The sequence below is a fragment of the Anomalospiza imberbis genome, chromosome Z, assembly GCF_031753505.1.
Source record: "Anomalospiza imberbis isolate Cuckoo-Finch-1a 21T00152 chromosome Z, ASM3175350v1, whole genome shotgun sequence".
Lineage (NCBI taxonomy): Eukaryota > Metazoa > Chordata > Aves > Passeriformes > Viduidae > Anomalospiza > Anomalospiza imberbis.
In genome coordinates this window covers 68,731,933-68,753,783 of record NC_089721.1, presented here as the reverse complement: position 1 = coordinate 68,753,783, position 21,851 = coordinate 68,731,933, and the positions used below count along the sequence as shown (strand labels likewise).

General features: G+C 43.2%; 1 protein-coding gene and 2 long non-coding RNA genes across 3 annotated transcripts in view; 2 read left to right on the top strand and 1 right to left on the bottom strand.

Annotated features, from left to right (window-relative positions):
- Positions 1–1,154: 1,154 nt before the first annotated feature.
- On the bottom strand, positions 1,155–4,731 carry LOC137464682 (uncharacterized). The gene is made up of 3 exons (XR_010994354.1): positions 4,145–4,731; positions 3,918–4,006; positions 1,155–1,295 (listed from the first exon to the last, which is right to left on the bottom strand). It is a non-coding gene; the product is annotated as an uncharacterized lncRNA (long non-coding RNA).
- A 6,776-nt stretch (positions 4,732–11,507) lies between these two features.
- On the top strand, positions 11,508–12,831 carry LOC137465095 (uncharacterized). Its single transcript, XR_010994559.1, has 2 exons — positions 11,508–12,220; positions 12,347–12,831. It is a non-coding gene; the product is annotated as an uncharacterized lncRNA (long non-coding RNA).
- A 7,943-nt stretch (positions 12,832–20,774) lies between these two features.
- RFX3 (regulatory factor X3) overlaps positions 20,775–21,851 on the top strand; it is a 118,782-nt gene continuing 117,705 nt past the window's right edge. Inside the window, exon 1 of the mRNA XM_068176837.1 lies at positions 20,775–21,090. The gene's annotated coding sequence lies outside the window, so the exon portion shown is untranslated. The remainder of the gene's footprint in view (positions 21,091–21,851) is intronic.

Below are 21,851 nucleotides of genomic sequence, written 5' to 3'. Positions count from 1 at the left end.
TTAACAAAAACTATCCCAGGTTTAGTTGATACAGTACATCAGCAGCCTTTGAGTTTTGATATCCTGATATTGCTCTGCTGGCTTAAAAACAAAGCATTGCTTACCCCAAGTCAGAGAATTTTAACACACATAGATGTGTTAAATTATTGCAGAGTTGAATTTTCAGTAAACAGGCAGACTTAGAAGTTAAGTTGATGCTAAAATGCTTTATGTATGGCTTTTTTTTTTTTTTTTTTTTTTTTTTTTTTTTGTAAACTGGATAGCAATGTTACCAGGATTTGCTATCATTCTGTGTATGGGGAGGATAGTTGATTTGAACAGAGCACTGTGAAATGCTGCTTAGAAAGTGTGAGAAGCAAAAGAGCAAAAGAGATATTGGAAAATGTACAGTAGAACCCTAAAGTGTGAAGAGAAGGTAAGTAAATGAGATGCAGGAGTACAGAGAATAAACTGCAAAGTAATTGGAGGCAAGATGGAGTAAAATGTTGCAAGACACAAATCATGTTTAGGAAGATGAAAAGGCAGGTTGTTTTTCTCGTAATGGCTGGGGATTAAAGTAGTTGTCCTTATGCAGCTAGAGAAAATATCTCACACATATTTAAGGCTATATTTTGATCTTTAAATATTACTTCATTTTAGGAACATGTGACTCAGGAAAAATACTTGTCAAGGTAAGTACAGTCTGAGCAAGTATAGTCTCTTTAAAAATCTTAAATATTTCAAACCATATTTTCTGGAAGTAGTAACTAGTTATTTTCACTTGGCTACTTTGACAGTATTAGTTTTTTAAATCAATACCCATGAATGCCATTATAGGTATAAGGCTGAAGAAACATTTCCTTACCGTTTGTTTATTACTTTTTTTTCTCTTTAGATTGAGATATGCTGTTATTCCTGTGAAAATGGAAATACTACTACTAAATTAAGTTTCTCCTATAATAGAAACTTTCTAACTGGTTTCTACATTATCTTTCCAAAGGTAAAAATAGATAAAATTGTTCTAACAGCATTAGGACTACTCAAGTTTAGGTTCCTACAATAGTTTTGCTGGGAAGTCTTTAAACATTTTCCCACTTATTTTTACTTCATAAGACTGACAGATAATTTTTTGAAGGTCCTATAAATGTGGCTATTAGGGACAAAGAGTGGGCTGATGGTCTGTATAAACACTTACCTGCCAGGCAGCGTGTCTGGCATTGCTTCTGGCCCAGACAAACAGGAAAGGTCAGGACAGAGATTCCTATAATTTCTCTGAGCAGGAGATACAGTAGAATCTGTACAGCCAATTTTAGAGGCTGAAAGAACCATTAGCAACCTTGTTTTTGTTAGCAAATTGTTTTGACTTGTTCTTTACTTTCTCTTTTGATGGTGCTGGTCCCAGACACTGTGGAAGTTTTCCTTTGTCCAGCTTTTTTGGGAAACTGACACCTTGGCAAAATTGAACTATGATAGCTCAAAATGCTTGCATGGCAAGTATCTGGTGTTCAGCTTTACTACTTCCTTGGTGTTTTTCTAGTACTGATGTGTGCTGGTTACAGCCATATCGATATTTTAAAATACCAGAAAATGAGATTCAGTATTTCCTTTCTAACATGCACAGAGAAGTTATAATCTGAGCTGGGGTGTGTAAGGGTGATCTTTTCAAAGTTTTATAAACAGCAGAGGCAGGAGTGACAGAGACCAACTGTGTCCTTAAGGGCAGTTATCCATTCTTAAATTTTTGTATGTAATGGAGCCTTGGTGCAGGAAGATTGACAGTTTTATGCTTAGTTTGCTTTGGACTGCTGTTAGAACTCAAATTTCCTTATACTTGAAAATTTACACTGTGATTTCAGGATGACTTTTGAGGGAGTCTCCTGGAGAGGCTTCCTAAAAGTGCTGAGCTAGCTTCCTTCCAACAATGACTGATTAGAAAAGGACTTGTGTGCTCACACAAGACCATCGTAACAGAAAAAAAAAAAAAAAAAAAAAAGAATATTGAGGCTACTTGCTGCATTATGCATTACTGGGCCAATGAAGGAGAATAATAGAATGACACTTTAAACTAGCAGCCAGCAATGGTAGCAGCAAGCTACCATCCACAGTGCATCTTGTTAGCCCCACAATATCACACAGGTATTTTCCTCTTCTGCTTTTAATTATTTCTGATTAGTTCTTGAATGCTACTCAGCCTCTACCTTCACTGCAGTCACTTATATGTGGCTTACTATTGTCAAAATGCCTCCTGAGAAGGCATAAACACATTCTGGTATACAAATGGAAGGCTGAAGAGTAGTGGATAAAGTCATTGCTTGGCATGCTATCTTCTGCAGTGGTTACAGGCATCCTAAGTTGGCTCCCCAGATATTTGTTCCCTATTGAAGCATAAAAAACAAGCAAACACTGCAGAACCCCACGTTCTTCCTTTAATCCTTTTTTCTTTTGGAGCAACTGGGCTCTTCTCTCAGTAGGACAGGAAGTCCTACAGTGCTTACATGCACCTGTGAAGGTTAGCTTTTCTTCCTCTCTTGTTTAGTTTTTCCCCTGTCTCTCACACTGCTTATGAGATCTCCAGGGTTCACATCACATCTGTCTTGTCTGGATATATAGAGTCTTTATCTAATAAAAAATGTCTAATAAAAAATTATGAAATAATTTTTCAGATAGGGTTGTACTTTAAATAATACCATAAACTGGATTTTTTTTATGAAAAGTGAAAAGATCATATTTTGAAATTAACTATCATGCTAAGTAAACTAATAACTATATAGATTAAATAAGCATGGAGCCTAGAGGCTTAAGCAAATGGGCCAGCACAAGAGAAATTGCTTTTCATGTTTTGATTAAGTCTATTTGAACACAGACAAGAAAAATGCAATATATATTGAGGGAAGAAACCAATAGAATACCATTGATTTTGCATTATATTAAAAAACACAAAATATGAATGAAATAAAAAAATAGAGCTTCAATAATCTTGATGTCTCCAAGGAATTTACCAAAAAAAAAAAAAAAAAAAACAAACGAAAAAAACAACCCCAAACCGAACCAAAACATCCCCAAACAAACAAACAAAAAACGAAAAACCCCAAACTAACCCCAGCCCCCAAAACAAAACAAAAAACCCAAAGTAACTGTAAAGGAGAAACTATTGTATAAGAACTTGTAAAAAGAAAACATTCTAGTATTAAAAACATAATGCCATATATTTATAAGAAAGTACATGTTAGAATTAATATATAATTTTACAGTAGTTTTGTTCTAGAATCCTATTTCTTCAACTAAAGTGCATAAACAAGTAAACAATTCTTTTCTGAAGGCACCCTCCTGGCTCTTTGGATTTGTAGACAGAGAATTACATATAATCACGTGTGAGTATTCTAAAAGTTGATGAGAGTCTAATTGGCTATGAATGACATGACATGACAGAATTATTTCTACTGCTGATTCTTTTAACATTCCCTACAGAAAAAAAACAGGTTGAAAGAATATTAAATTTATGAAATTATGCTTAGGATTCCAGAAATGTCAGAATCAAACATTAATTTTACAAATATTCCAAAATCTTTACATACCAAAGGGACACCAAACACCTCATCATTTACACTCACCATAATGTCTTTGCTGTCTGCATCAAAAGCAACATGCAATGCCTGCATCCTACTACTAGGGGTTACTCAGCAAAATGGCACCACATATCAAAAGAGGTGAAGGATAAAAAGCTGCAATAGGCCAAAAAACATGTAACATAATGAATTTTGGTATTTTATTTTCTTCTTTTACTATCCTTGAACTTAACACCTACTAAAAAATTGTCTGTCAAAATGCTCACCTGCTGCTAATACTGTTTTTTCCTCTCTGCTTTTTTGCCTTGTTTTAGGATATATTCTCTCCTTCCTCCTACAGGCTTCTTCATTCTGATGTGCAGAAACGAGTACCTTCATGTTGCTTTTCCTCCCCTTCCCAGGATTTTGCTCACAAATACACAATGTGTAACAGCGAGTGGGGGAATCAGAACCTCATGGTCCTGGCCTCTGTCCATGGGCAAACAAGAGATTTTAGGGCCTTGGGATGAGTGGTTAAGTGATCAGGAGCACAGGTAGTGTTTGTTCTCCTCTCTCTTGCCACTTGCAGGGAATCATGAGAGAAGAAACAGGAAGATCACAGACCATTACCTGGCTCTGAACTTGGTGTCTCTGGCAAAATTGTGGGTTCTTTGGTCATGGGTTGGTTTACATTACACCAGGCCTGCTGGCAACAGATGGTGTACACCTGTCTCAAAGGAGGAAAAGGAACTTGCACAAGAGCCAACAGGACTCATCAAGAAAGTCTAGGGGAAAGGGATAAAACCAGGCCCACTAGAGATAAGCCTGGGGACAGCATGACACTGAGGGGTGGTATGCTACCAAGGTTGCTTATGCAGCCATTTCAATAGATGTAGAGTATTGAGACCATGCAACAGCAAAGATGTGTGGGCTGTTGATGCCTTAGAAACCACAGATGTGCCTGCAAATGGTGACATAAGCAGTAGAGCTTCTCTCCCTGGAAAGGTGGCAGGATCAATATCCCAAATGAACTGCTTCTACACCAATGCACACAGCATGGATAAGAAATGGAGGAGCTGGAAGCCACTGTGCAGCAGCAATACTATGACATAGTCAACATCACAGAATCATGGTGGGATGATTCAGGCAACTGGAATGCTGCAACAGAAGGCTTTGAACTCTTCAGAAGGGATGAGCAAGGGAGGCAGAGGGGAGGCCTGTGTGCTAGAGTGTTTTGATTATCTAGAGCTTAATAATTGTGATGATGGAGTTGAAGGTTTTTGGGTAAGAATGAGGGGGAAGGCCAACAGAGCAGATATCCTGGTGGGTTTCCATTACAGACCACACAACCAAGATGAAGAAGAAGACGAAATATTCTATAAGCAGCTGGGAGAAGTCTCACAAGCATTAGATCTTGTTCTTGTGAAAAACTTCGATTTACCAGATGTCTGTTGGAATACAACAGCCTAGGAGATTTCTGGGGTATGTGGCAGATAACATCCTGACACAGCTGTTGAGTGAACAATCTAGGGAAAGCATTTTCTAGAACGGTTGCTTATGAACAGAGAAAGACTGATGGGTGATGTGATGGTTGTCTTGGCCATAGCAATCATTAAACGACAGTTTTCAATTCTCAGAGGGAAAAGAATGGAGGTCAGAAAAACTGCTACCTTGGAATTCCAGAGGATAGACTGTAGCCTGTTTATGGACACTGATTTACAGAAAGCCCTAGGAGGCAGTCCTGAGAGGCAAAGATGTTCAGGAAGGCTGGACATTCTTCAAGAAGGAAATCTTAAAAACACAGGAGCAGGCTGTCCCCATGTACCAAAAGACAAGGTGCCGGGGAAGAAGACCAGTCTGGCTGAACAAGGAGCTTTAGCTGGAACCCAAGTAAAAAAGAGGAGAGTTTAAGCCTTAAGGGGCATGCAACTCAGATGGACTACAAATATGTAATGAAATTGTACAGGGAGAAAATTAGAAGGGCCAAAGCCCAACTAGAACTTGATCTGACAACTGTCATAAAAGACAATGAAAAATGTTTCTGTAATATATTCTCAACAAAGGCAGGCTAAGGAGAATCTCCATCCCTTACTAGATGCTAGGAGAAATATAGTGACAAAGGATAAGAAAAAGGCTGAGATACTTGATGGCACCTTTACCAGTCTTCAATGGCAGGACAAGGTGTTTTGAGGGTACCTGGCCACCTGAGCTGGAAAACAGCAATGGAGAGCAGAATGAAGCTCACACAATCCAGGGGGGAACAGTCATGCCTTGCTACACCACTTTGACACACAGATCTAGGAGGCCAGATGAGATGAAACCAGAGGTACTAAGGGAGCTGGTACAAGTGATTGCTGAGCCATTTTCTATGATTCATTGGCAGCACTGGCTACCCAGGAAGGTCCTAGATGAGTGGATTTTGACAAATATTACTCCCATCTATAAGAAGAGCTGGAAAGAGGACCTAGGGAACTACAGGCCTATCAGCCTGACCTTGGTGCCATGGAAAGGCATGGAATAGATCATCCCAAGTCTCATCTTGTGGCAACTGTAGAGCAACCAGGGGGATCGGAGCCAGTCAGTATGGGTTTGTAGAAGTCAGATGCTGCTTGATGAACCCAATTTGCTTCTATGACAGAGTGACATGCTTACTGGATGAGAGAAAGGCTATGGATATTGTATACCTGGACTTGGTAAAGCTTTGGACACAATTTCCAACAGCATTCTCTTGGAGAAACTGGCTTAGATCAGAGCACTGTACACTGTGAAAGCAAAATGGCCATATGGCCTGGCCCAGAGGGTGGTGGGGGATGGAGTTATATCCAGCTGGTGGCTGGTAATCAATGCTGTTCCCCAGGGGTCAGTACCGGGGCAGTTCTGCTTAATATTATTTCTGATTATCTGGACAGGGAACTGAGTGCACTCTCTGGCACTCTATGGATGACATCAAGTTGGGTGAGAGTGTTGATCGGCTGGAGAGTGGGAAGATTTTTCAGAGGGATCTGGACAGGCTGGATCATGGGCCAAGGCCAATGGTGTGATATTAAACAAGACCAAGTCCAGGTCCTGCTCTTCTGTCACAACCACCCCAGGCAGTGCCACAGGCTGGGGTAGAGTGGCTGCAAAGCTGCCCACAGGAAAAGGCCCTGGGGGTGCTGGTGACAGCAGCTGAACATGAGCCAGCAGTGCCCAGGTGGCCAAGAAGGCCAATGGCATCCTGGCCTGTATCAGAAATAGTGTGGCCAGCAGGAGCAGGGCAGGAATTGTCTCCCTGTACTCAGAGCTGGTGAGGACACACCTCAAGTCCAGTCCTTGGCCCCTCACTCCAAGAAAGACATGAAAGTGCTGGAGCATGTCCAGAGAAGGGCAGTGGAGCTGGGGAAGGGTCTGGAGCACAAATCCTCTGAGGAGTGGCTGAGGGAGCTGGGGCTGTTTAGGCTGGAATAAAGGAGACTCAGGGAAGATCTTATTGCTCTCTACAACTGCCTGAAAGGGGGTTGTAGCAAGGTGGGGTTTGGCCTCTTCCCCCAGGTAACAAAGTGACAGGACAAAAGGAAATGGCCTCAAGGGTGCTAATGGAGGTTTTGTTTGGATACTGGAAAATTTTCTTCACAGAAAGAGTGCCCAAGCATTGAAACAGGTTGCCCAGGGAGGTTGGTGGAGTTACCAACTCTGGAGGGATTTAGAAGGTGTGGAAACGTGGAACCTGGGGACAAGTTTAATGGTGTACTTGACAGTGGAGTTTAATGGTTGGACTTTATGCTCTTAGAGGTCTTTTCCAAACCAGATGATTCTATGATTCTATGTTGTTTCTATGTTGTTGTTCTACCAGAATGAAAGGCTTAGGATCACAACACTGTGAACAGTGGATAACCTGAAAGCTAAATAGTTTTGGCCTTCATAAGGGACAGTGAATCCCTCCTACTAATCTGGCAACTAATCTTCCTGTGATCTTCATGGGCAGCCATGAAAATGAAAAGCTTCCACTTTTGGTAGATACTGTATACTCACTTTTGCAACAAATATGTTTCTGGGTATTGGGCTGAAAACACCTACCCTTCCGCCACAACTCCCTTTCCATTGCCTGGACTAGATCTGCACTAATTTTAACCAAAATCCTTCCATTCTGTCCATAGTGAGACTATGAACATATACTTTTTGGACTGCATGCCAAAAGTGCTTCTTGTGTCTCTGCAGCCACCAACCACAACTTACAGATTGTACTCTCTGAATGGATATAGACGTATGGAACATATAGGACAGTGTCATGAAATTCCTGGGTTTAAATTGTACCTTATGAACTTGTGTAATAGTTGCATAGGTATCAGAGAATAAAAATATTCTTACCAAGATGCAGAATATGAGGATACAATTTTTTCTATCTTTTGGTTCAGTGTGTGATCCTGGAAAAATCTTCACCCTTCTTCATGTTTCTGTTCTCCTGTCCTCAAAAACTGTCTTTGTACTCTTTTGGATGATACTGTTGTATTTGAATAGACACTGAATTTGGCAGTAAGCAACTTGCACAATCTAGATCTTAATGCTCCCCCTACACCTTGCCAAAAGTAAAAGATAAAACATGCTACAGTTACTTGAAATAACTTCTAATTTTTGATACATCCACTTAATCACGGTCATTTAAAAATGCATTCATCTAAAACCTTTCATGAAATTCTGTATAAGGGATGTCTAAATTCAGAAAATATACTCTTGACTTTTCTTAAGAGTGATGTAAAGTAAGAGTGAACTTTTATCACATATATTGTCACTTAGATTCTTGGGAATCACTTAGATTCTTAGATTCACATTATCACTTAGATTCTTGGGAAATGCGGTCCAAATACTGAAGTACAATAGGATTTCTGTGATTCACAAAGATTATGAAAATACATTAGTCATCATGACAGTGACAGTTACTTAGTACTTAAAAGTACAATATTTGGTGATCAGAGAAAATGCTAGGACAGCTCATAGAATGGGAGAAGTGAAATGGCAGATTCAGGATCTGCAGGAAGGACAGGCTGGGAAGGTGAGGAGGGGACATCATCTTTTATGTGAGAGAGCAGTCAGGATGCATGGGTCTCTGCCCTGGGCTGGCTCTCTGCCTCAGTGGCTAAGGATTATAAGGCAAATTCTAATGTGAGGGGAGGTGTTTATAAAGAGTTAGGAAAGTTGACTTTGATAAGGGATATGGGGAGAAAAACAAAGCTTTCTACAGGTTCATTGATGGGAAAAAGAGAAGGGAAAATGTGGGCTCATTGCTGAATGGTCAGGGATGTAGAAGTAAAGGACATAGTAAATGCCAAGCAATCATTACCTTCTTCACCTCAGTCTTAAGAGATAAAAGCTATTCCAGTTCACTAGAACCACAGAGGAAGACTGGGACAAGGAATACTTATCCTTGGTGGAGGAGGAGCAGGTGAGAGAACATTTAAATAGACTGGATATTCATGCATCCACAGGACTTGACAGGTTGTACATATGAGTGCTGAGGGAATTGGCCCTTGTCTTTGTGATGCCATTCTTGAGTATCTTCAAAAGGTCACTGCAACCGGAAGAGGTTCCTGAAGACTGGAAAACAACAAATGCCATCCCCATCTTCAAGAAGAGCACAAAGGAGGATTCAAAAAACTACAGACATATCATCCTCACTTCAATCCCAGGCTCAAAGGGTTATGGTAACTTGCACAAACACCATCTAGTGTGGGATGGTCACTACTGGTATGCTACAGGGACTGAGACTGAGTCTACTATTGTTTAACAATTTCATTATGGGTCTAGAAGTGGTGGGACAAGAGTGCAACCTTAGAAAATTTGCAGATGACACAAAACTTAGATGAGCATTGCTATTCAGACAGATCTGGACAGGCTGGAGAAATGGGTCAACAGAAACATCAGCGAAAATGCCAAGTCCTGCACTTGGAGGAAAATAACCCTCCACACCACCACAGGCTAAGGACCAATGAGCTGGGAAGAAGCTTTGACCAAAAAACATCTGGAGGGCCTGGAAGATGAGTAGACCATGAGCCAGCAACATGCATTCACAGCAGAGGCCGACAGCCTCCTTGTCTGTAATAGGAAGAGTGTTGTCAGCAGCCAGGGAATCCTTCATCCTTAGTCTCTTCTCGCTGCTGCGCGTTACTTTTCTTGGCCCCGGTCAGCTCTCGAACGCCCAGCTTGGGCGTCTCAGCTTTTCATCGGGGCCAGGGCTCACCAGAGTTCCCAAGCGCTTTTGCTGCCGCGCTCCGGGGTGGGCTGCTGGCCGCGCTTCACCTTCGGCGCGAGCGAAGAAACAAAGAGGCAGGGAATTCGTCCAAATCCGTCCGCGTGGCGGCTCGATGCTTTATTGGCTGTGAGAGCTGCGGTGGAAAAGCTGCAGCCGCTCCCAGCTTTGCACGGACGCAAATGGCCTTGAGCATGCCGAGGAGTGGGATGAAATAGGGAAGGGACAGGGTGGACATGGAGCCCTCCCGCCCAATGGGTACAGACATCGTGGTGATGACGTGTACTACAGCGACCAATGGGAACACGGCAGGGGCGGACACGGGACTTTGGGGTGAGTGGGACAGTGAGAACGGGGAGACGGGCATGAAAACCGCACTGGGGAAAACCTGGGGGATGCACGAGGGTACAGAGAACTGGAAAACTAACAAAGAAAAAACCCATAATTTGAACCCAAACCCAGGATGCAACATCTTCTCAGTCCTGATGAAAGACACCTGGAGTGCTGTGCACAGTCCTGAGCTCTCCAGCACAAGTGAGACATGAACATATTGGAGTGAGTCCAGCAAAGTGTCACAATGATAAAGAGATTGAAGCATCTCTCACTGAAGGAAAGGCTGAGAGAGCTATGTGTGGAGAAATCTCAGGGAGATCTTATCACTATATATACATATCTGAAAAGGAAAGACAGAACCAGGCTCCTCTCAGTGGTCCCCAGTGACAGCAGAAACAGCAAAAATCAAAATACTCAAAATTCCTTTCAAAAATAAGAGGAAAGTGTTTTTACAGTGAGGGTGACTGAAGGCTGAATGAGGGTAGTCATGAACAGGCTGCTCAGAGAAGTTGTTTAGTCTCCATCCCTAGAAATACTCAAACTTAGTTGGACACAGACTCCTAAGCAACCTGCTGTGGCTGATCTGTTCTGGGCAGGGGTGGGACCCTGTGTGCTCCAGAGGTGCCAACTAGCTTTGAGGCTTCTACAGTTCTGGAGCTAGAACCTCATTTAGACCCAATGGTAGGATAGCACAGTAACAGGAACAAAGACTGGACACACTGTGCTAATGTCAGTATTCTCTCATCAAGAAAGAACAGGATCTGAATTTGTATTTAGAAAGTACAAGGGCACATGGAGTAGATCTATAGTCTTTCATTCTATATATCACATGCTTTAAGAAAGCAAGACAGCACCTGAGGAAAAAAAAAAAAAAAAAGAAAGAGGTTTTAGCCTTAAGAGGGATGAAAACCAAAATTTGTTTCTGCCCCTATCTTCTAATGGCAGTTGTGCCCATTTTTTTGACCATTCACCTTGTGCCTTGAGTCTTGGCCTTTGCCTTTCCTAGTTGCTGTTGCAGGGCACATGATATCCTGGGCTCACCTGTACTGACTTACCTGCTGTGCTGCTATGCCATGCTTCTGCTTGGCAATCCCATGACCAGCAGCCTGGTGAGGAAACTCTGCACTCACAGTTTGCCCCTGCTTACCCCGGCCCACAGTTACCCATAAGATGGTCCTGCACAGCCCAGGGAGCCTGCTGAGAAAACTCATGTGATGCTCTTAGCAAGGAAGGATTTCACGTCCATGCTCTTCAAAGAACTAGAGCTTGTTTCACCCCTTGAGTTAGAAGCCAAGGTTATGGAGCAGGCTTGCTGGCAGCAGTTGCACCTGCCCTGATTATCGAGCTGTCACAAACAGTACTTCTGCTCTTCCTGCCTCCTGTCCCTTTAAACAAGCATGAGGCTTGTTGTGATTGCGCAGCCCAAGTCCCCCATCAGCCTCCTGGGGTAGGCCTTTTGGGCACTTGCAGCCCCCACTGCTTGACCACTGTTGCTGTGACAGACGTGTCTGTCTCCATTTCACAGCCCTACAGCCACCACTCATGCACACAGACAGCCTTGTTCTGTTGCAAGATCAGCTTCCAGGAGAAGTATCACAGACTGAAAATGAGCTGGAGAACCTCACAGAGCTGCAGGCAAGTAAATGGGACTCTGCCTATGTGGAATGGGACATACATTTTTTGAGCCTTTTTACATTATTTTAATTTCAGATGCTACCAAAAATAAAATAATTAAATCCTAAAATAGCAACAGATTTTAAGCTTTAGTATGCAACAGACTTTGATTTTGATAGATTTGATTGTACAAATTAGGAAAGAAATAAAAATATACAGAAGAGGCTTGAATAAATGTTTTCTCCAGGCTCACTGCAATGGGTAAAAAACTGTACTGGAAAACTGTACATATTTATACCAAAAGGCAGCTATAATGGTCTTGACTGTATACCACAACTCCCACTGCATTTTCATAACATTGTATGTGTTTGGTTCGCTGACTTAACACACAAAGCCTTATATCACAAACAAGGGCTGTTGTTTACAGATGCCAAGCGTACTAGAAGACCCTAGATTGGTCTACTCTAGCCCAGCCAGCGATGAAGTATCCCCATTTGACTTCAGTAAGGAAGCCAAATAAATCTATGTAAATAAGTGGATGGTTTGGTTTATAATTGTATGCTGAATTTAAATTAAGATCTTCTAGGCATATTTCCAGGTAGATATTTGTATTAGAGAAGGTCTCTACTAGATTCTTAAATTTCATCTGCAGTATCACCCACTCATGGAGTAGGCAGTAGAGTTCTCACAAACAGTACTGTGTGCTGCATTTACTACTTCAGGTAGTCTGAAAATTGTTCTTCTAGAAAGGACAATGCTCACTTGGTGTTCACAGCAGTTATGAAGTCCAGCCACACTGTGGTGAAGGCAAGGACTTGTACTAACTCTGCTGGATACCAGTGTGCAGAAAGTGGCAATTAATTACTTCATCCTTTGTCACTGTCTGGAGTGGAATGATTTAATCAGAATAGATCGAGATGGTAAGTCCACCCACCCATCCAAAGACTTTTCTGCCATTGTATTTGAGCATAAAGAAGAAAGTTTAAAGCCTCATCTATGGCCAGCCAGAGAGCTGAACACTTCTCTGGTGCTGTACAAACACCACTGCTTAGACTCAGGAGTGTCAGACATCGCCACACCTACAATAGTCATCAATTTGCCACCATTCCCTTACATTAAAAATTTGGAGCAAAATTACCTTTGCAGCAATTGTTTAAATGACTATCCCAACTCTGGTTAAACAACTAAAACCCCTGAATTCTATAATCAAAGGAACTTCTTTCAGGATTAGGGCTGAAAATTGTTGTAATTTTCTGAAAAGAAATACAGATTCTCAGTGGCTTCTATAATATCAGATTTTGCATGGCAACCAAACAAATCTGTGTTTCTTTATTTCCCATATAATGTGGCATAATATATGCCTACTAAAAGTATTTCACATTTTTAATATCACATTTTTAGTATCAGATACTGAAGAACAAATGTCTTATGCTGCACCTGGGTTATTTTTACTCATTATAACAGCTAAAAGTGCTCTAGGAACATATCTCAATATAATTTCAAAAATAATTACTGACACTTCTGTGTATGACACCTGTTTATTAAAAACACAGTGCAGCCAAACTCTAAGCTACTTTAAATCACATGACCACAGAATCATTAGGTTGGAAAAGACTTCTAAGATCCTTGAGTCCAACCTTTGACCCATTACCACCTTGTCAACTCAACCATAGAATTTAGTGCCACATCCAGAAATTTCTTAAAATCCTCCAGGAATAGTGACTTCACCAAGTCCCTGGGCACCCCATCCCAATGCTTAAACTACCCTTTCAGTGAAGGAAGTCCTCCTGATGTCCAACCTGAACCTCCCCTGGCACAGTTTGAGGCCATTTCCTCTTGTCCTGTCACTTGTTGCCTGGGGGAAGAGGCCAAACCCCACCTGGCTATACCCTTCGGTCAGGCAGTTGTAGAGAGTGATCAGGTCTCCCTTGAGCATCCTTTTCTCCAGCCTAAACAACCCCAGCTCCATCAGCTGCTCCTCAGAGGACTTGTGCTCCAGACACTTCCCCAGCTCCATTGCCCTTCTCTGGACATGCTTCAGAACCTCAATGTCTGTCTTGAAGTGAGGGGCTCAAAACTGAACACAGGATATGAGGTGTGGCCCCACCAGCTCTGAGTACAGGAGGACAATCCCTACCCTGCTCCTGCTGGCCGCACTATTGCTGATACAGGCCAGGATGCCATTGGCCTTCTTGGCCAGCTGGGCACTACTGGCTCATGTTCAGCTGCTGTCACCAGCACCCCCAGGGCCTTTTCCTGTGGGCAGCTTTGCAGCCACTCTGCCCCAGCCTATGACACTGCTTGGGGTTGCTGTGACACCAGGGCAGGACCTGTAAACCTTGACCCATGATCCAGCCTGTCCAGATCCCTCTGAAAAATCTTCCCACTCTCCAGCAGATCAACACTCTCACCCAACTTGGTGTTGTTCACAAACTTCAGAAGGGTACACTTGACACCCTCGTACTGGTCACTGATGAAGATACTACACAGAACTAGATCTAGTACTGAGCCCTGGGGAACACCACTTGTGACCAGCCACCAGCTGGATGTAACTCCTTGCACCACCATGCTCTGGCCTGGCAACCCGGACAGATTTTAACCCAGTAAACAGTGTACCAGTCCAAGACACAGGCTGCCAGCTTTTACAGAAAAATGCCATGGGCAACAATATTGAAAGCTTTGCTGAATTTCAGGTAGACAATATCCACAGCTCTTCCGTCATCCATTAGGCAGGTCACCTGGTCATAAGAGGGGATTGCATTGACCAAGTAGGACGTGCCTTTCCTAAATCCCTGCTGGCTGGGCCCGATCCCCTGGTTGTCCTGTATGTGCTGAGTGATCACAATCAAGATAATCTGTTCCACAACCCTCCCCAGCAGTGAGGTCAGACTCATCAGCCTGTAGTTCCCCAGATCCTCCTTCCGACCTTTTTTGTGGATGAGCATCACGTTGATCCGCCTCCAGGTCTGAGACCTTCCCAGTTAGCCAGAACTAATGGTGGAGATTTTCTTGGTGAGTGCTTCTGCCAGATCCCTCAGTACCCTTGAATGAATTCCATCCAACCCCATAGAATTCCGAGTGTCTAAATGGCTCAGTACTTCATTGTGAATTGAAGAAGATCTATTCTGCTCCCTGTACCCCAGCTAGGGAGCTGGTTGCCCTGAGGACGAGTCTTACTGTTAAAGACTGAGGCAAAGAGGACATTGAGGAACTCAGCCTTTTCCTTGGTGATGTTTACCATGCCCAATAAAGGATGGAGATTTTCCTTGGCCTTCCTTTTGTTGAGGTATTTATAAATACCTTTTTATTATCTTTCACAGCAGTGGCCAGATTGAGTTCTAGTTGAGTTTTTGCCTTTCTAATTTTCTCTCTACATGTGCTAATGACACCTTTGTACTCTTCCTGAATTACCTACTTCTTCTTCCAAAGGTCATAAACCCTCCCTTTTTATCTCTAAGTTACTAATTATACTGAAAATACTGATTAACATGTCAAGCTTCTGAATTATCCATGGATGTGGTACTATAGCATTTTAGTTCATCCTAAAGCTCATACATTTTCAAGGCAAATCTATTACACTCAGTTATCGTGCTTTGATTCTTGTACATACAAACTTCATACAGCTTTTTAAAACACTTTCCAATGCAACCCACGGAAGGTACATTCCATGAGTTCACATAACATGTTTTATTTGCTAGTGCAGATGCAAGAGCCTCAACTCAGTGGTTAGCTTGCACTCACTTAAGTCCACCAGTGTATAGCAAGCACAGAGGGAAGAGCAGAAAGTGCTCAGTATGTACAGCTTATGCCATACCCTGCAATGCTTTTCATGCACATAAAAGGCTAGGTGTCACCAGTTTTACACATGCTCTTTATGATAAGCCTTTATGATCAGTTCTTGCAATTTTGCCCCTTCCTCATTCTGGCAAATGATGGTATTGCCCATGACTTTTGTATCGGAATTATCAACAGTGGACCATACAGAAACCTACAGGGGATCCAGGAAATGCACTTCTTGTAAAACTGTGTGAACAGAGAGTTTATAGTACAAGGAAGACACCAAACTGATGGTATAACAGTGATGTCTCATCAGCCACTGATGAGAGGACCAGCAGCAAGGACAACATATAATTTAAGAAAATCAAGTATTTTCGATGTGGAAGACATATCAATTAATCCTCATCAAAACCCAGGACTTGCAGAACAGCACAGCAGTATAAGAGAGTGCCTAGGCAACCCTAAAGTGTACTGAGTCTCCTGCCCAGCAAAACAGCGAGGCCATCTGTTCCCATCCCCAAGGTCAAACATGCAGACTGCACAGGCATTTGAGTCAGCAAAGGAAAAGGAGTCTAAGTTCCTCAACTATCTGGTACAGATAGAGAAATCCCCACATACCTGAATGATTAACAAGGGAGGTGACTGTCCCCTTTACTCTGCTCTAGTGAGACTCTACTTGAAGCACTGCATCCAGCTCTGGAATCCTCGGTACAGGAAAGACATGGACCTATTGGACCAGATTCAGAGGAGGGCCACAAGACTTAAGGCTGGAGCACCTCTGCTATAATTAAAGGCTAAGAGATTTGGGTTGAACAGCCTGGAGAAGAGATGGCTCTTGGGAAATCTTATTGTGCCCTTAAAAGAAAGATTAACACAGACCTTTTAGTAGGGACTCTAGCGATAGGACAGGAGTAATGGTTTTAAGCTTAAGAAGGGTATACAGACTAGATATTTGGAATAAATATTTTACAATGAGGGTGGTAAACACTGCCAAAGGTTTCCCAGAGAGGTGGTGGAGGCCCCTGCAACCATTCAAGGTCAGGTTGGATACAGATCCAAGCAACTTGATTTAGTAGGAGACGTCCCTGCTCACTGCAGTGGCATTGGACTGAATGACCTTTATGAAAGTCTATTCCAACCCAAAATATTTTAGGACTGTGATTCTGTGACATTCCAGGATGCTAACTGAAGAAGAAAAGTCAACATAAAAAACCCCATATACTATTCCTGCAAACTTCAAGGGACTGACCCCATGGACCAAAACATCTTCACCTAACCCTATACAAATCCCAAAATATTAGTAGGCATTTGGAGAACATGTACCACATATAGCTGGAGTAAAGGTATGCAGATCACCAAGTAAGAGGGAATATTCACTCCATAAAGGGGATAAGCAGAAAATACTCAAGAGACAAGTGAATGACTTGTTATGGCTATAAGATAATAGAAGAGTAAGATTGTTATATGTCCTATTATTTACCCAAAAGGTAAGTAATAACTAAGTAACTAATTAACTTAGGTAGAATTTTTTAGTCTTCTGTCTATTTAGGACAGTATCCAAAAGAATCATGCCTGGCAAGCAATTGGACATTGCAGTATCTAGATCTGCCTAAGTTGCCTATCCTTTAACATCAGCTTCTATACATACCTCCTTTGCCTCTTCCCCCACATCATGAGCAGTCTTGAGAATTAAAATCACAAAAATCAATGGGACTAGACTTCCGAGAAAGCGAAAGGGCTTGTTTCCTCCCATAACAGCTTCCAGATAGTTGGCTTTTCTTGATGAAAGATTTTGCAAATGCAAAGTTTATACGTAAGTTTAAGGGGTGACTAGTAAAGTTCTTGGAAAAGATTCTCTGAGATAGATAAAAAAAGATCAATCGTGCAGAGTTCAGAAAATCACTGAAAATGGCCATAGGTTGGCAAAGTTAAACAAGTAAAATGTGCTTATGCTTCTTATTGCACTTGTCAAAGCATTAACTTACACTATCTGGACCAGTAAGTATACCCATGGTCTGAATCAGTTTGATTGCTCTTACACAATTTAGTATTTTGGATTGTCTTTGTACTGCTTCATAAGACAGATAGCTACTGTGTTCTGCACAACATGGCTGACAGGAATGACTTATGGCACATTTCGGATGTGCAACAAATGGCAGAATGTATCTGAAAACCATTTGGAAATGCAAACAATGTATGAAATAGACAAATAAAAATGGGCAATATTATATGAAGTTACTAGACAGGCTAATTATGACTTTATAAGAAATACCCAAACTGTGTAAGATTCTGTATTTTGGAAAAGTTCTGAGGGATAGCAATGTAACGCTGTTGAAAAGAAAAAAACTTAAAGTATTATAAATCTAGTATAAAAAAAGAAAAGCAATTCATAGGAATAGTCTCCCATTACCATTCTCAACATACAAAATTGCAGTAGAAATTCCTGCATATGACACCAGTTATTTTTTCAAAGGTGTTGAAGTTTTGAATCTGGCAACAAAAAGTGATAATTTTCAAGGTACATGAGCAATTTCTGTCCAACCATCTTTTAGTAAAAAACATTGATTACATTCTGATTATTCCTTATCCACACAGTAAGGTATAAAATTACTTTGAGATATGCCGCATATTCTGCATCTAAACACAAAACACAAGGCTTTTAGCAACACAACCACTTTTAATCAACACTGTTTTCATATTTAAATTTGGCAGATTGTTTAATACTGTCATTAGTTACAAAAATTCTATGATGGACTGAATGTTTTAGTGATTGTCTTGCAGCGAATAACTGTTGAATATGTTAAAAAAAACCTTCATCAAAAATAAAGGTGAAACATGCATTCTTTGATAAAGATCAAATTGATAAAATGCCGGGATACAAATTTGCAGAAATGTATTTGAAATTATTTGAAACAGATCCCATTAGGCCCTGACTGATCTAAGTGGACACCTCTGCAAATTAACTTCATAGATAGAAGCATAAAAAATATTAAAGTGATTAAATAATCTTCCTGTAACAAAAGTAGCCACTTCCCTTTAACAAAAAAATTGATAATTTTCTTATAGACTGAAATGTTACTATAGATTCAAATATTTGCAAATATACTGGCTCAGGGAAGATGTATAGTGGTATTTATAAGTATATTTCAAATTCCTGCCAAGGCCTTGATTTGTTCTTTCCACACAGATAGACACATAAAGTTCCATGATTTCAGGAAGAAAATCAACAGCCCAGTGCTTTTATCCTCCAACTTTACCTCATTCACCACAGCTCACCCTACTAAGGTTGCCAAGCACATAACAATGCAAGTGACAATTGACACAACAGAAAATATCCAGAATTAAAATCAAGATCAATGCTTTCTATAGCAACACAGATGACAAGAATGTTGCTAAAGCTTTACCATGGAATTACGTCACATCACTCTGGCAACAATTTTCTGGTAATACTCAGTATCTGACACCTCTATTTGGTTTTCACCTTGTTCATATGAAATTTAAAATTGTATGAAACACAAATCATAAAACCTATCCATGTATAAGCTAAATTAATGTACTCATATTTGATAGATAGAATGAAAGACACTTATCAAAATATCTTTTACCTTTAATTGAAAGCATTGCTATATATTTTTATTAAATTAGATTGCTTACAATTGTGTCTCATTTTCATGTTTTTGAAAAAGTTAGTCGTGTGAGTGTGAGCTCTTAAAACACCCAGACATCCAATGAGGTTGAAGATCTCAGCTGAAGTTACTAGTTTAGCATCTCACAAAAATTAGGTTCCGCAGCAGAAATATCAAGATATAGCCTCAGCTGTAGGACTTTTAAATAGTTTTATTAATTCAAGATTGTTCTGTTACAGACTTAAATCTCTGCCAATCAAGATCTTGTTTGTGTATACTTAACACTATTTCCCAGTATTTTTTAGTAAATAGTTGCTACAGCTTAAGATGGTTACACAGGGCCCTGGAAATCAGAGTAAACCTACTAATGTAAGAGCAATTTCAATTTTTTTCTGTAGGGACAGGTGGAGTAGAATTGGTTGTAGACCATTCCACACAAATGTCAGGTGCTTTTAGCAGGTGGTATGAGAAAGATGCGACTGGTAAACCATGGGCTGGTAGAGTATGTGAGGACACAGACCAGTTCATAGGTCAAGAGGGAACTCCACGGTTTACAGGGATTATAGGCAAGCCTTACTGGCTACACAGACTGCTGCAACTGTGTATAAAGTTTCAGAGATACTTTTCCGGTTAGTAAAGGGCTGCAGATGGGGATGCACGGGGACTACCAGGAGACACAGTAGCAGCCAGTAGATGCAGGGGCACTATACATAGCCTCAACATATACATACCCACAGGAGGAACTTCTTGAGATTGGCAGAGCAGTGGGACAGGCTGCCCATCGAGGTCCTGGATTTCCCCTCTCTGAAGACATTCAAAGCCCACCTGGACATGTTCCTGTGTAACCTGCTCTGGGTGACCCTGCCTTGGCACGGGGGCTGGACTAGATGATCTCCAGAGGTCCCTTCCAACCCTGTGACTCTGTATACACTTGGAGCAGACACAGCCTGTCAGGAGAGCACCCGGTAATTACACTTATTGGTAACTTCCCTTGAAGTGTTTACGGAAAGACTGGACGTGGCACACAGTGCCATGTCCAGATGACATAGTGGTGTTTGGTCAGAGATTAGAATCGGCGATCTCAGAGGCCTTCTCCAACCCAATGGATTCTGTAAGAGGGTGTGCCAGCTGGGACAACGGCCCAACGCACGCACTCGACCGGAAGCCCACGTGGGCTGAGAGCAGCCACCAGGCACTCCGGGGCCTTGGCTCGGACCCTGCAGAAGTCCGGGGTCGACAGGGCTGAGGCGGGACCACCGGGGAGTCGGCGGGACAGGAAAGACGGCAGGCATGGTGGCGGCAGCGCTTCCGCTTCCATCGCCGCTTGTCGCCGGTGATCCACTCCTCCTCCCCCTCTTCCCCCCCCACCTCGAAAATGGCAGTGCGGGTCACGGGCGGTGAGGGAGCGGCCCGTCCGCCGCCATCTTGAGGCGAGAGGAACGGCGGCCCCCGAGCCCCTCCTGCCCGGCCTCCTGCCGGAAGTGGCGTCAGGCGGCCGCCGCGCGGCCACACCCCCCCGCCAGGACTCACGAGGCCGCCGCGCGCCCCGCTCCGCGCCGGGCCCGCCGTGTGCGCCCCCCCGCGCGGGCGGAGGACCGGGCGGGTGCGCGCCACAGGCCAAGGGGCCGGGGAAGCCGCCGCGCGCCAGCTGTTACCGCTGTTACCGTAGGCCCCGCCCTTTCCGGGGCGCTCGGCCGCGCCGCCGCCCCCGCCTCCCTCCGTCCGCCCGTCGGTCCCTCCCTCCCGCTCCCGCTCTCCTTTTGTGAGTTATAGCAACCGTTGCCTTGTGAGTCGAGCGCCATAGTCACCGTAGTCCTGGCGACTGTTACCCATCAACAACAGCCGCTCCGCTCCCGCTCCTGCTCCTCCTCCTCCTGCCGCTGCTCCGCACCCCCTGCCTCACCGTCACCCACCACAACAACAACAACAACCGCAGCCGCCGCCAGCAGCAGCAGCGACAGCGGGAGCGCCGCCGCAGCCCGCCCCGGCACAGGTGAATGCGCTCGGCGGGCGCACCCCGGCCCTTCCTCCTCTTTCTCCGCGAGGCATCCGGGCCCGGGCTGCGCCCGTGCTCGCAGGGCGGCGAGGGGATGCGGGGCTCCTCGCCGACCCCCCGCGGCCCTCCCGGGAGCGCTGTGCGGTTGAGGGGAGAGGGGCGGCGGGCATAGACGGGGGTGTCGGGCGGGGAGCGGGGCCGGCCGCCGTGCGGGCCGAGGAGGAGGAAAGGCTAGGCGATGCCGGGGACGCAGGCACGCTGCGGGACCTCCAGGACAATCGCTGGGATGCGGTGGGTGTGCGTCTGAGTTGGATCTCGTTTGTACGGGTCGGGAGATGGAGAAATCGGGGAACGCGCTGCGGCCTCAGTCAAAGGTTAATGGCTTTAAACCTGAAAAAAGCCGTAGGGTTGGGAGGAAAGATGCAGCCGGAGACGGATCCTGTAGGACAGCAAGAATAGGGGTTGATTTCCCCCTTTCACTTACAGGCGCCTTGTTCTGATTTGATTTGACTACTAAATGACTAAATGTTGCTGGTTTTCTTGAACTTGCTGTATCTTTTAATGATACTCTCGTGGTTTCGGTCATATCAACCGCCCCTTTTTTGTGTGCTTTCTCTGTGTAAATTTTTTAAAATTCATAATTAATGTTTCAGTTTGTTTTTGTGCAAGCTATATTTTCTTTGTATTGTGAAGTGGGGTTTTGTTTATTCAATATCTCCACCAATAGATAGAGTAACCGTTTTTGTGTTTTTTTTTTT